The sequence below is a fragment of the Scyliorhinus torazame genome, chromosome 7 (genome assembly GCF_047496885.1).
Source record: "Scyliorhinus torazame isolate Kashiwa2021f chromosome 7, sScyTor2.1, whole genome shotgun sequence".
Taxonomy (NCBI): Eukaryota; Metazoa; Chordata; class Chondrichthyes; order Carcharhiniformes; family Scyliorhinidae; genus Scyliorhinus; species Scyliorhinus torazame.
This window is the reverse complement of record NC_092713.1, coordinates 58,290,691-58,303,270: the sequence shown is the minus strand read 5'-3', so window position 1 is coordinate 58,303,270 and position 12,580 is coordinate 58,290,691.

Here is a 12,580-nt window from a genome sequence, read left to right as displayed (position 1 = left end):
GAGGGGGTCCGTGCCGGGGAGGGGGATGGGGGGGTCCGTGCCGGGGTGGAGGTTGGGGGGGGGGGTCCGCGCCGGGGTGGAGGTTGGGGGGGGGTCCGTGCCGGGGAGGGGGATGGGGTGTCCGTGCCGGGGTGGAGGTTGGGGGTGTCCGTGCCGGGGTGGAGGTTGGGGGTCCGTGCCGGGGTGGAGGTTGGGGGTCCGTGCCGGGGTGGAGGTTGGGGGGTGGGCCGTGACAGGGTGGAGGTTGGGGGGGGGGTCCGTGCCGGGGTGGAGGTAGGGGGGGGGGTCCGTGCCGGGGTGGAGGTTGGGGGGGGGGGGTCCGTGCCGGGGAGGGGGATGGGGGTCCGTGCCGGGGTGGAGGTTGGGGGTGTCCGTGCCGGGGTGGAGGTTGGGGGTCCGTGCCGGGGTGGAGGTTGGGGGGGGGAGGCCACACAATGAGGCGGAGAACCGCGACAATGATGCCCATGTAGCGACAAGGGGAATGATAGAGAGGTGCTTTGGGGTGCTGAAGATGCGTTTCAGGGGCCTGGACCTCTCTGGGGGCGCCCTCCAGTATCGGTCAGATAGGGTCGGCCGTATCATTGTGGTGTGCTGCGTCCTGCACAACATAGCCCAACAGAGGGGCGATGTGCCGCAGGCAGAGGAGGGCGGAGTGGAGGAGCAGCAGGAAGAGGCGCAGTCCTCCCCAGATGAGGGGGATGGGGGTAATGGTCAGGGCAGACAGGGTAGACACAGGCGGGTGGCTGTCCACCGTTACCGGCTGGCCCAGCGGGCACGGGACAGACTGATAGACGCCCGCTTCACTGACTAGATGGGCGTGGGAATCGGGTAGTACGGCCACAGACCGCACACCATGGCAACAGCCGACCACCCACACCCCCCACCCATCCACCCACCCAGCACCCTCACCCCCCTCCCCAACCCCACCCACCCCACCCGCATGCACACCACCCCCCCCCCCATTGCCGATCCACCTGCGGCACAACGGGCCGGGCTCACACAGTTGCGGGTGGACGCGTGTCTATCGCAGGCCATGGAGGATGATGACAACCCGCCCTGCGGTGAGCTCCTGGCTCTACATCGTTGGACTATGTCTAACCCATGGCCACAGTACCACCATCCACCCGGACCATCCCTGCATGCGGCTGTGACACTGCAGCGCACGGTCCCGTCCTCTGCCCGGGGGATGTTGATGGCGGCCCAGGGGGAAGGGGGCAGACTCACCTGGGGCTGAAGTAAGACCACCCCTCACACACACACTTGCGCTCAACGTACATGACACCCCCGCACACTTTGGACAGAGCACAAAGGCAGCTTCTGTAGGTGTAACATTGACTTTAATAACCAAAGGAGTTCATGCACGTGCCCTAGCCCCTAAAACTCATCTGTGCCCTGCAACCGTGCCAACTTACTCAGTGTCTAATTGTTTGGCCTTACGGGCCCTTTGACTACATCTACGTGGTTCCCCAGACGGTACAGCAGAACTGGAGGTGGACTCCTGTGTTTCCTGCCCTCTGACACTGGATCCCTTGGGCGGCCGTTTCCTGGGGCGTCCTGGCCTAGATGGGCCAGGCTGCGGCCCGGGCGACTGGGATGGCGAGCTGCCAGCCTGTCCTGCCCGTTGCCCACCCGATGCACCTGGGACGGAAGGGGGGGAGTCCGAGGTGTCGCGGTGTACCGGGACCTCCCCTACAGAGGGAGCCGGGACGGACCACACCACCTCCTCCTCCCTCGGGGTGCCCGATGGCCCCCAGGCCTCTACATGGGTGGGGGATGCGAACGGACTGGCCATCCGACGCCCCCCCGACATCTGGCGCTGCCAGTCCTGGAGGCCCGTGCTGGTATCGACAGGGGTCTGCAGGTTTGCAGCCATGGAGCCCAGGGGGTTGGCAAACCCTGTCTGTGACAGTGCAACGCCGGCTCGCACATGGCCACTGGCGCCGATGCCCTCAGCGATGGCCTGCAGAGACTGGGCCATGCCCTGCTGAGACTGGGCCATGGCCTGCAGAGACTGGGCCATGGCCTGCTGAGACTGGGCTATGGCGTTGAGCGCCTCTGCCATCTGGCGCTGGCACTGGCTCATGGCCTCCTGTGAGAGGGCAGCCATTTCCTGGGCCACAGACGCCGCCTGCACGGAAAGCCCCAGGCCTCGCAAACCGTTCCCCATGTCTGACACCATCGCACCCATTGCCTCCACCGCGGACGCCACCCGTGCGGTGTCGGCCTGAGTGGCACGCATGACCGGCACCACTCCCAGCTCCTGGACACGGGTGGACTCCTCCACCTGCAACTGCAGCCGCCGCCCGTCACCCTCTTCGCTTGTCTCCGGGTCGGTGGTTGCATCGGATCTATGTGTGGGTGTGGTAACTCCAGGAACCCGGGATCCATCTGGGCGGCAGATGTTCGCTTGGGCTGCGCTGCCCTCCGACCGCCCGGCCCCTCTGCTGCTCTTACCTCCACCTGCTGTACCGGGACGGCTGTGTTGTGCGCACCAGTGAGTGTACCAGACGCCTCATCATTAAAGTGCCTAACCGAGGTGAGTGTTTCTGCGATGGTGGAGGGTGTTGGTGACAGCAGTGGCGTTGTGTCATGCTCTTCGTCCCACTCTGAGTCCATGGCACTTTGGGGTGGGGGTTCGTCTCCACCCATCCACTCTGAGTCACTGTCCGGTATTTCGTCTTCCTGGGTAGTGGTGTCCTGGGTAGTGGTGTCCTGGGTAGTGGTGTTCTGGGTAGTGGTGTCCTGGCTCGGATGTGACGGGGGCCTGTGGCTGCCCCCCTCATCGCTGGGTGGTCGCTCCCGCACGTGACGGGGGTGTCGTCTCCCTGTTGCTCCAGGTCTCTCCGTCTCCCGTGGTGTGCGAGGGGCATCCTGCGGGCGTCGCATGCCGGAGGGTGCGGGTCTCTCCATCTCCCATGGTCTCCGAGGGGCATCCTGCGGGCGTCGCATGCCGGAGGGTCCGGGTCTCTCCGTCTCCCGTGGCCTCTGAGGGGCACCCTGTGGGCGCCGCATGCCGGAGGGTCCGGGTCTCTCCGTCTCCCGTGGCCTCCGAGGGGCATCCTGCGGGCGGTCTGCATCTGCGGGGATGGGTGCCTGGACGTTTGGTCCTGCGATACACAATGAAGCATGCATGGTTAGACATCAGGCAGTGATCAGGTGATACGGGGGAGGGGGATATAGGGGAGGGGGGATATGGGGACGGGCTGTCGGTGGCTCACTTGCTACTACACCCCCGACCTCTGCATCAGCAACCTCCCGGTCCTCAGGTCCACCAGCCAGTTCCAGGGCCCTTTCCTGGTGTTCGGTCAGTGGTCTCTCATCAGCGGGGCCTCCTCCAGTCCTCACATGCTCCCTATTGTTGTGTGCGCGCTTCTCCTGTGGGGGGGGGGGGGGGGGTGTGGCAGGGGTAAAAGGCAACACTGTTAGGCAGGTATATGAATGCACGCCATCGGTTGCACGTGCATTGCAGAGGTTAAGGTTAGGGCTGGATTCACTTGGGGATATGGGGGAGGGGGGATATGGGGGAGGGGGGGATATGGGGGAGGGGGGATATGGGGGAGGGGGGATATGGGGGAGGGGGGATATGGGGGAGGGGGGATATGGGGGAGGGGGGATATGGGGAGGGGGGATATGGGGGAGGGGGGATATGGGGAGGGGGGGATATGGGGAGGGGGGATATGGGGGAGGGGGGATATGGGGAGGGGGGATATGAGGGAGGGGGTGATATGGGGGAGGGGGGATATGGGGGAGGGGGGGATATGGGGAGGGGGGGATATGGGGGAGGCTCACCCTGCCTGCTCTGACGAGGTCGTTCACCTTCTTGTGGCACTGGGTGCCTGTCCGTGGTGTCAGGGCCACAGCGGTGACGGCCTCTGCCACTTCCCTCCACAGACGCCGGCTGTGGCATGGGGCAACTCTGCGGCCGTGCCCGGGATACAGGGCGTCCCTCCTCTGCTCCACCGCGTCCAGGAGCGCCTCCACATCGCGTGACTCGAACCTCGGGGCTGAGCGGCGGCCAGCCATCCAGTCGGGTGTTGCGGTCAGGTGTTCCGGTCGGGTGGGGGGGAGCAGCGCGGCCTTATGCGCCGTCACGCCGTGCGGCGCGTATGACGCTGCACGGCGTGAACCACTGCGCAAGCACGGATCCCGTTACGTCGCTGCTAGCCCATTTCGGGCCGGAGACTATCGACCCATTTTTCCGACGTGACGCAAGTCGGATTTGCGCCCTTTTTTGCGCCAATCGGCGGACTTTCCGCCGATAACGGAGAATTTCGCCCGTGATGTTAGGTAATTTAGACATTCTGAATTCTCCCTGTATTCCCGAACAGACGCCAGAATGTGGTAACTAGGGGATTGTCACAGTAACTTCATTGTGATGTAAGCCTACTTGTGACAATAAAGATTATTATTATCATTATTATTAATTCCCACTCATGTGATCTGACTACATTATTACATCGCATATGCTTTCACTATTAACCCTTGACTCTCCATCTTCCCCAAGTCTTTATCCTGATTATGTTTACAACCTCCTACAGCAGCCTTTTATCAGAACTAGGAAAGTGGAATATTTTTTAAGCATGAAAAGATGGGAGGGCAGAAAATAGAAGGAAAGGGCAAGTCTGTGATCCAGTAGCAGGCGGGTGAGATTGACAAAACAGCTGGTGGTACAAGAGCAAATGGGGTGATAATGGGACAAGTAAAGAAATAAAAGAAATAAAAACAAAAATTGCTGGAAAGATTCAGCAGGTCTGGCAGCAGCAGTGGAGCGAGAAACAGAGTTGACGTTTTAGTCTGTACGACTTCTTCAGAGCAGAAGAGGGGTAGAAATTTTGCTTTCAGGCAGCACGGTGGCATGTGGCTAGCACTGCTGCCTCATAACACCAGGGACCCGGGTTTAACTCCGGCCTTGGGTCACTGTTTGTGTGGAGTTTGCATGTTCTCCCTGTGTCTGTGTGCGTTTCCTCCGGGTGCTCCGATTTCCTCCCACACTCCAAAGATGTGCAGATTTGATGGATTGGCCATGCTAAATTGCCCCTTTGTGTCCAAAGATATGCAGGCTAGGTGTGGTTACAGGGATAGGGTGGGGGTGTGGGCCTAGGTAGGGTGCTCTTTCAGAGGGTCGATGTAGACTTGATCGGCCGGATGGCTTCCTTCTGCACAAGTATGGGCAGCACGGTAGCATTGTGGATAGCACAATTGCTTCACAGCTCCAGGGTCCCAGGTTTGATTCCTGCTTGGGTCACTGTCTGTGCGGAGTCTGCACATCCTCCCCGTGTGTGCGTGGGTTTCCTCCGGGTGCTCCGGTTTCCTCCCACAGTCCAAAGATGTACAGGTTAGGTGGATTGGCCATGATAAATTGCCCTTAGTGTCCAAAATTGCCCTTAGTGTTGGGTGGGGTTACTGGGTTATGGGGATAGGGTGGAGGTGTTGACCTTGGGTAGGGTGCTCGTTCCAAGAGCTGGTGCAGACTCGATGGGCTGAATGGCCTCCTTCTGCACTGTAAATTCTATGATCTCTGAAGTATGCAAGTACAGTAGGTAATAAGGAAGACAAATGGAATTTTGGCCTTTATAGCCAAAGGGATAGAGGATAAAAGTAGGGAAGTGTTATGTAACTGTACAAGTCATTGGTGAGACTGCACCTGGAGTACTGTGCACGGTTTTGGTCCCCTTTATTTGACGAAGGATGTAGTTGCATTCGAGGCAGTTCAGAGCAGGTTCGCTAGATTGATTCCAGAGATGAGCAGTGGGATTCTCTGTTGGCGGGATGCTCCGGTCCGCCAGCAGTGTCGGTTTCCCGATGGCATGGGGTGACCACAATGGGGAACCCCATTGGCCGACTGCGGGAACGGAGAATCCCACTGCCGGTGGAGTCGTGCCACACTGGAAAACGTGGCTGACGGGGATGGAAAACCCCACCCCATGGGTTTGTCTTATGAAGAGAGATTGAGCAGTTTAGGTCTGTACTCTCTCCAGTTTAGAAGAATGAGAGGAGATCTAATTGAGGTACATAAGATGATAAAAGGTATTGACAAAGTAGACGGAGAGTGGATGATTCCTCTTGTGGGACAATCTAGAATGAGAGGTCATAGTTTTACAATAAACTGAAGCTGATTTAAAACGGAGATGAGGAGAAATTACTTCTCTCAAAGGGACGTGAATCTGTGGAATTCACTGCCCCAGGATGTCGTGGATGCTGGGACTGTGAGTAAATTTAAGGAGGGGATAGACAGATTTTTAATTCCTAATGAGTTTGAAGGGTTCTGGAGAACGGGCAGGAAAGTGGAGTTGAGGCCGAGATGAGATCAACCATGTTCGTATTGAATGGCAGAGCAGCCTCGAGGGGCAGAATTGCCTAATCCTATTCCCAGTTCTTATGTTCTTATGCACTGTAGGGATTCTATTGAAGGAACAAAAGAAATGTCTCGAAGAGGTGCGAGTGCTATAATGAACAGTTGCTGCCCGCAAGCAAGAGCAAAACCAAACCCGAAGAAGGAAAAGGAAACCAATGGGAGCAAGGTGGCTTATATCTTTCTATTGTTCCAGAAGCTGCCATTTGCACATAAAGTACTGCAAGAAGATGAGAAATTCTGTCACTGTTTCATGTGAAAAGGTGAATGAATAAATAATAGCTCTACCCAAAGCTGTCACTTTTTGTGGAAAGAAACTCTGGAGTGCCTCATGCTCTGCACTTTGGACCTTCGAGGAATTAAGGGAAGGACTGTTTTTGTCCTCCGAACAAGACGCTTCGGGGAGTTGGCATGTTTCTTACTCCCCTGCTGTGTTCAGTGTGTAAATGGCATCGGCCTCAGAACAATGAGGCCGCACATCAACACTTTCCCAAATGAAACAGGTGAAGTCAGTCTGTGATGTAAAGAGATTCTGCGCAGATTTGTAGATAACAAACAAGCAGGTTAAAAACTTGCTGCATGATTTTGGGAGTCTATGAAATCACAGGCCGGGTGTGGAAATACTTTTGAGGGAAATCAGACCTTTGCTGTATATAAGCCACACGTGAAGAGTTGGGCAGGAGAATGTGGCATGGAATTAGCGCAGTCAGCTGGTGAATCGTCCCCAACACTTTAGAGCGGCACAGTGGCACAGTGGTTAGCACTGCTGCCTCACAGCACCAGGGGCTTGGGTTTGATTCCGGCCTTGGGTGACTTTGTGTGGAGTTTGCATGTTCTCCCCGTGTCTGCATGGGTTTCCTCCGGATGCTCCGGTTTCCTCCCACCGTCCAAAGATGGGCAGGTTAGGTGGATTGGCCATACTAAATTGCCCCTGGATGATCAATGCGCAGGGGTTATGGGGATAGGGTAGGTGGGCCTATGTTAGGGTATTCGTTTGGAGTGTTGGTGTAGACCCGATGGGCCAAATGGCCTCCTTCTGCACTGTGGGGGTTCCATGATTGTCCGGGAGTCAGAATAGAAATGCTAAGAGATTAATCAAAAGGGAGAAAAGCAATGCGATATCAGTATGGAAAGTCTGAAAGGAAATTTGTGCAATCCTTTTGAACTCTTCAAAAATAATATTAGTTATTTAAAAGTATTTCTCCTGTGTTAAGAATTGGCATCTGTTGAGAAAGCGCACTGTGTTGCTCCGTCCAGTGGCTGAATACATTTATTTCGCCTCATTATCTCGGAATGAGTATCAGGCAGCCTGAGGATTTGAACACATGACCACATTTTGGGAAACCCAAATGGTAACCACAAAGCTGCCAGGTAACAAAAGAATTTTACTTTATTAAAAAGAAGAAAATGGTCCTGGTGCAGGAAAATAAACAACTTCCAATGAAAGGGTCTTGAATAATAAGTGTGCGAATGAGCATTGCTATGATTAATATTGTTACTCTACAGCCTGGGCCCCAATGTAAACTCGTGATGTTAGCTCACTTGAGTTTACTCTGTGGAAATATCTTTATAAAAATAAACAAAATAGACCTATAGTTGTGACCTCTGCGTTGTCTGTCTAGATTCCGTGTGCTACAACAAATACCTACATAGGCAGAGATCTTTTAGCTTTACCTTCCACTAACAGTGAGAGCTAACTGCTCTGGCAACCTTGGCAAAACACATTCACTATTTCTAGTTTTAAACAAACAAATTATACCTTGCAAACTGACAACTATTGTCATTCCATGCTTTAGTGTGAGCTTGTCTGGTGCTAGGCCATTAGCACCAAACAAAGTGATGTGAAGGCACTTAACCTATCAGCTGCTAATTATGTGAAGTTCCATAGGGCTCTAAATGGCTTTGTGATGGTCTGATTCACTTATAAAGTGGAAGCTGAAAGAATTTGTTGTAACAACAGGCAGGACGGGGCTCAGGTTTCCCTTGGACATTTAAATATTTACTCCATTTAATTAGTAAAGGTCAATTCATAATTCTCTGGATTGTCAGGAGATTGACACGGGGAGTTTAATGAGGCATATCTATTCCTGCACTTAGGCCACTGAACGACGAGCTTGTTTTCGTAGGGCCCATGTTGAAAATGTTCACGTCTAGTATCTGTTTGATTAGCTGAGAATCTTCAGGAAGGAACAATATTGCTTGTTGTTCACAGTTAAGACATTGTAGATTGTTTTGCGTTCTGTTGCCTTTCTCTGAACTCCCATCTCAGAACAATCGACGACTTGGTCATGTTTTCTTTTCCTGCTTATTTTTCGAGGAATGGAAGTTTATCATTGAATTTGCTTCACGTGATTATTAACCCTCACCTACTTCCAAACTCTTTGAATTGAAAGAGTAATGCACTCTGTTAAACTCCAACCCTCAGGTAGATTTTGATTTGGTAAGGGTAAAGAAGGACAAATGGAGTTGACGTCCAGATCCATCATTGAATGGCGGAAAAGAGCAGAGGGGCTGAATGGCCTATTCCTGTTCCTAAGTTTGCAAAAGCTCCAATCCTTTCCTGAATCTCTTGCATCAAGTGATCAGATAAATTGAAGGAATGTTTTTCAGCTGCACAAATGTGAAAGTATCACAGGATTATTTCTAAATGTGTTTTGCTGTTGAAGGTTAAACAAAAATATGTATGATAAAACCCATGTCAGTCATTCAGAAAGCTGCATTTTTACTCACATGATACAAACTATCTTGGTCGGGGTATTCTCAACACCCTTCTGCTTTCTTCTGAAAAATATACTTCAGACTAAGAAATCTTTACCTGCAAAGTACTTGTTCTTTTTTATCTTTAAAGCACTAAGTATGTAGATTGAAATACAGGTAAAGACAAGTGTGGTTTTCAGAAGAAAATAAAAAGCAAATAAAACACTTGTACATGGGGCATTTACTAACCATGCATGCTTGTACAACATTCAAGATATTTTGTAATGCTACAAGCTGGTTCATATGTCAAGTCAGACAGGGTCTTGTCAAACCACACTGCAAACAAAGATATCAACTGTAAATTCACAGCCCAGCCTCCCAGATACACCCTGATTCGTTGGGATGACAGGTCTGCAACCCTTGATAACACTTCCAATAATTTAATGATCCTATGCGTATGTCACCAAAGAAACTGAAAAGTTGTTGCTTGAATAATAACGTGGCAAAATAAAGGATAGTCTTACTTGGACTCAGCTACAATATACAATGTTTTTAGCAGGATTTCTTTCTGCTTCCGTGCAGCCCGAGCTTTAGGATTTCACACAGCGGAATGTTTCCTGCATTGTTCACACATTCTGCCGTTTTCTGTTTTAAAACTCCCAAAAACAGGCAGTCGGTAGGGTCTCAACAGCATTGCTCACTTTTGCGCTGCAGTGTGCAAGGACCATGAGGTACACAGAAGTGGCGTTAAAGATAAAAAGGGCAAATTTCCTCAGGACTTCTACAGCAGTGCCTCTACATATAAACAGGATTTCTGTGAATTCTCACCAAAGATACAGTACTGCAATGGGAGAAGAGATAGAACAAAGGAGTTCCCAGCTCAGTTTGTGAGGAACATTGATCAACTTTCCTAGAAACACGGAAGGGTATGATAAGTCCCGTCAGTCTCTAATTGTTTAAAGAAGTAGTACACGTTATTTCACGGTTTAGTCAAGAATAATTTAATAGGGCAGCACGGTGGCTCAGTGGGTTAGCACTGCGGCCTCACAGTGCCGAGGACCCAGGTTCGATTCTGGGTCACTGTGGAGTTTGCACATTCTCCTCATGTTTGCGTGGGTTTCGCCCTCACAACCCAAAAGATGTGCAAGCTAGGTGGATTGGCACACTAAGTTGTCCCTCAATGGGAAAAAAATGAATTGGGTGCTCCAAATTTATTTTAAAAAGAATAACTTAATTCTGCGCAGCACACAGTTATTTCCATTTATTTATTTATTCTATAAATTTACAGTACCCAATTAATTTTTTCCAATTAAGGGGCAATTTAGTGTGGCCAATCCACCTAGCCTGAACATCTTTTGAGTTGTGGGGCGAAACCCACACAAACACGGGGAGAATGTGCAAACTCCACACGGACAGTGACCCAGAGGCAGGATCGAACCTGGGACCTTGGCGCCGTGAGGCAGCTGTGTTAACCACTGCACCACTGTGCTGCCTTTATTTCCATTTATACTTCAGCCTGATATAAATGCATTCTTGATATGGAAAATATTTGACAGGCCCAGTTTTCTATTGAAATACTTAATTTGTGTAATTTCTCAGCCAACTCTGCTCTGTAAAAAAAAGCAACCAATAATTTAGTAAAACAAGATAGCAGCATGTATGTTAACACATGTGATATTACAATCCAGCACCCCATGCCGCACTCCCGCACCCACCCACCACTCTAATCCTCAAGGAGCAAGACTCAAAGAATCAAAGGTAGGAATTTCCATCAAAGTGAACGATAGTTTATCCATTAAAATTTAAAGTAAAGTAAATAAAGTCGCCATAGTTCCAGATGACTATTGGCTGCTTTCCCCTTTAAGGGGGAGAGCTGACTGGTGGTGATTTAACCTGAGGATCACCACACCTCAGGCGAGGGACAAGGTTGAGAAGCTTGAGAATCACCTCAGCCGATACGGGAATCAAACCCACACTGTGGGCGGCATGGTGGCACAGTAAGCCTCACAGCGCCAAGGACCCAGGTTCAATTCCGGCCTCGGGTGACTGTCTGTGTGGTGTTTGCACTTTCTCCCCGTGTCTACGTGGGTTTCCTCCGGGTGCTCTGGTTTCCTCCCACAGTCCAAAGATGCGCAAGTTGGGTAGTTTGGCAATGCTAAATTGCCCCTCAGTGTCCAAAAGGTTAGGTGAGGTGCTCTTTCAGAGGGTCGGTGCAGACCTGGTGGGCCGAATGGCCTCATTCTGCGCTGTAGGGATTCTATGTTGGCCTCGCTCTGCAACCAAATAATTGAAGGAAAACACCATGCTATATTCATTTGATTTCCCAAGATGTGAGGTCCTTAATCCTTGGCAACACAGGATCATGGAATCGCCCCACAAATCTCTGCATCTTTAGTGTTTACCTGACCCCTTGTTGAGGTTAAATTGCTGATTGAGATATTTCCATAGTTTTTTACTGTGATCTCATTATGGTGGGGAAAGGAACATGATTTACAAAAATGGAATGCAGGAGAAAAATTAAGTGTCAGGAAAAACTTGACTGCCATGTGGGAACATTATCCACTGTCATTAGTCAGTTGAATATGGACAGCCTGATTTCTTGTTGATAATGTTCACGGTCAACCCTGCACACTGCAGGTGATAAAATTACTCTATTTAAATAATTATGAAAATGAACTTTGATGTTCTGCAGTTCAGCAGCTTGACAAATCTAATGGTGCATTTCAGTGTTACCTGTGTATCTGATACATTTGGAATTTATTGCATATTGTGTAACATTACATAGCACTGAATCACTCAATCAAGAGCAGTCACTTTGTGAGGATTTTCCAGCTGAGCACTAGCACTCAAGCAACAATTCAAGTCAGCTTCCAAACAAAAGCAAACATTTAAAGGGGCTCTGTGTTGGTGTTCCTTTAAGTAACCATCATATCAGAGGAAATATAAAAGGGGAATTCACATGGCCATCAGACAGGAATCAATTAATCATTGCACAATGTTCAGCACCATTCGAGACTCCTCAGCTACTGAAGCAGTCTGTGCTAAGATGCAGCAAGACCTGCACAACATTTGACCTTGGGCTGATAGGTGGCAAGTAGCATTTATCCAACACAACTGCCAAACAATCACCATCTCCAACGAGATAGAATCCAACCAAATCCCCTTGACATTCAATCGCATTACCATCGCTGAATCTCCCACTATCAACATCCTGGGGATTGCCATTGATCAGAAACTGAACTGGATCAGCCATATAAACACTATGGCCGCAAAAGCGGGACAGGGGCTGGGAATTCAGCGAAGAGTAACATGATTCCTGACTGCCCAAAGTCTATCTGCCATCTACAAGATGCAAGTCAGGAGTGTGATGGAACTCTTCCCACTTGCCTGGATGAGTACAGCTCCATCGACACTCAAGACTCTAGAACCTCGACACCATCTAGGACAAAGCAGCAATGTGCACGTCCCATGAAAGAATAGGAAATAAAATTCCACCTTCTTGATCAGGAGCCTGACAACATTCCTGATTCC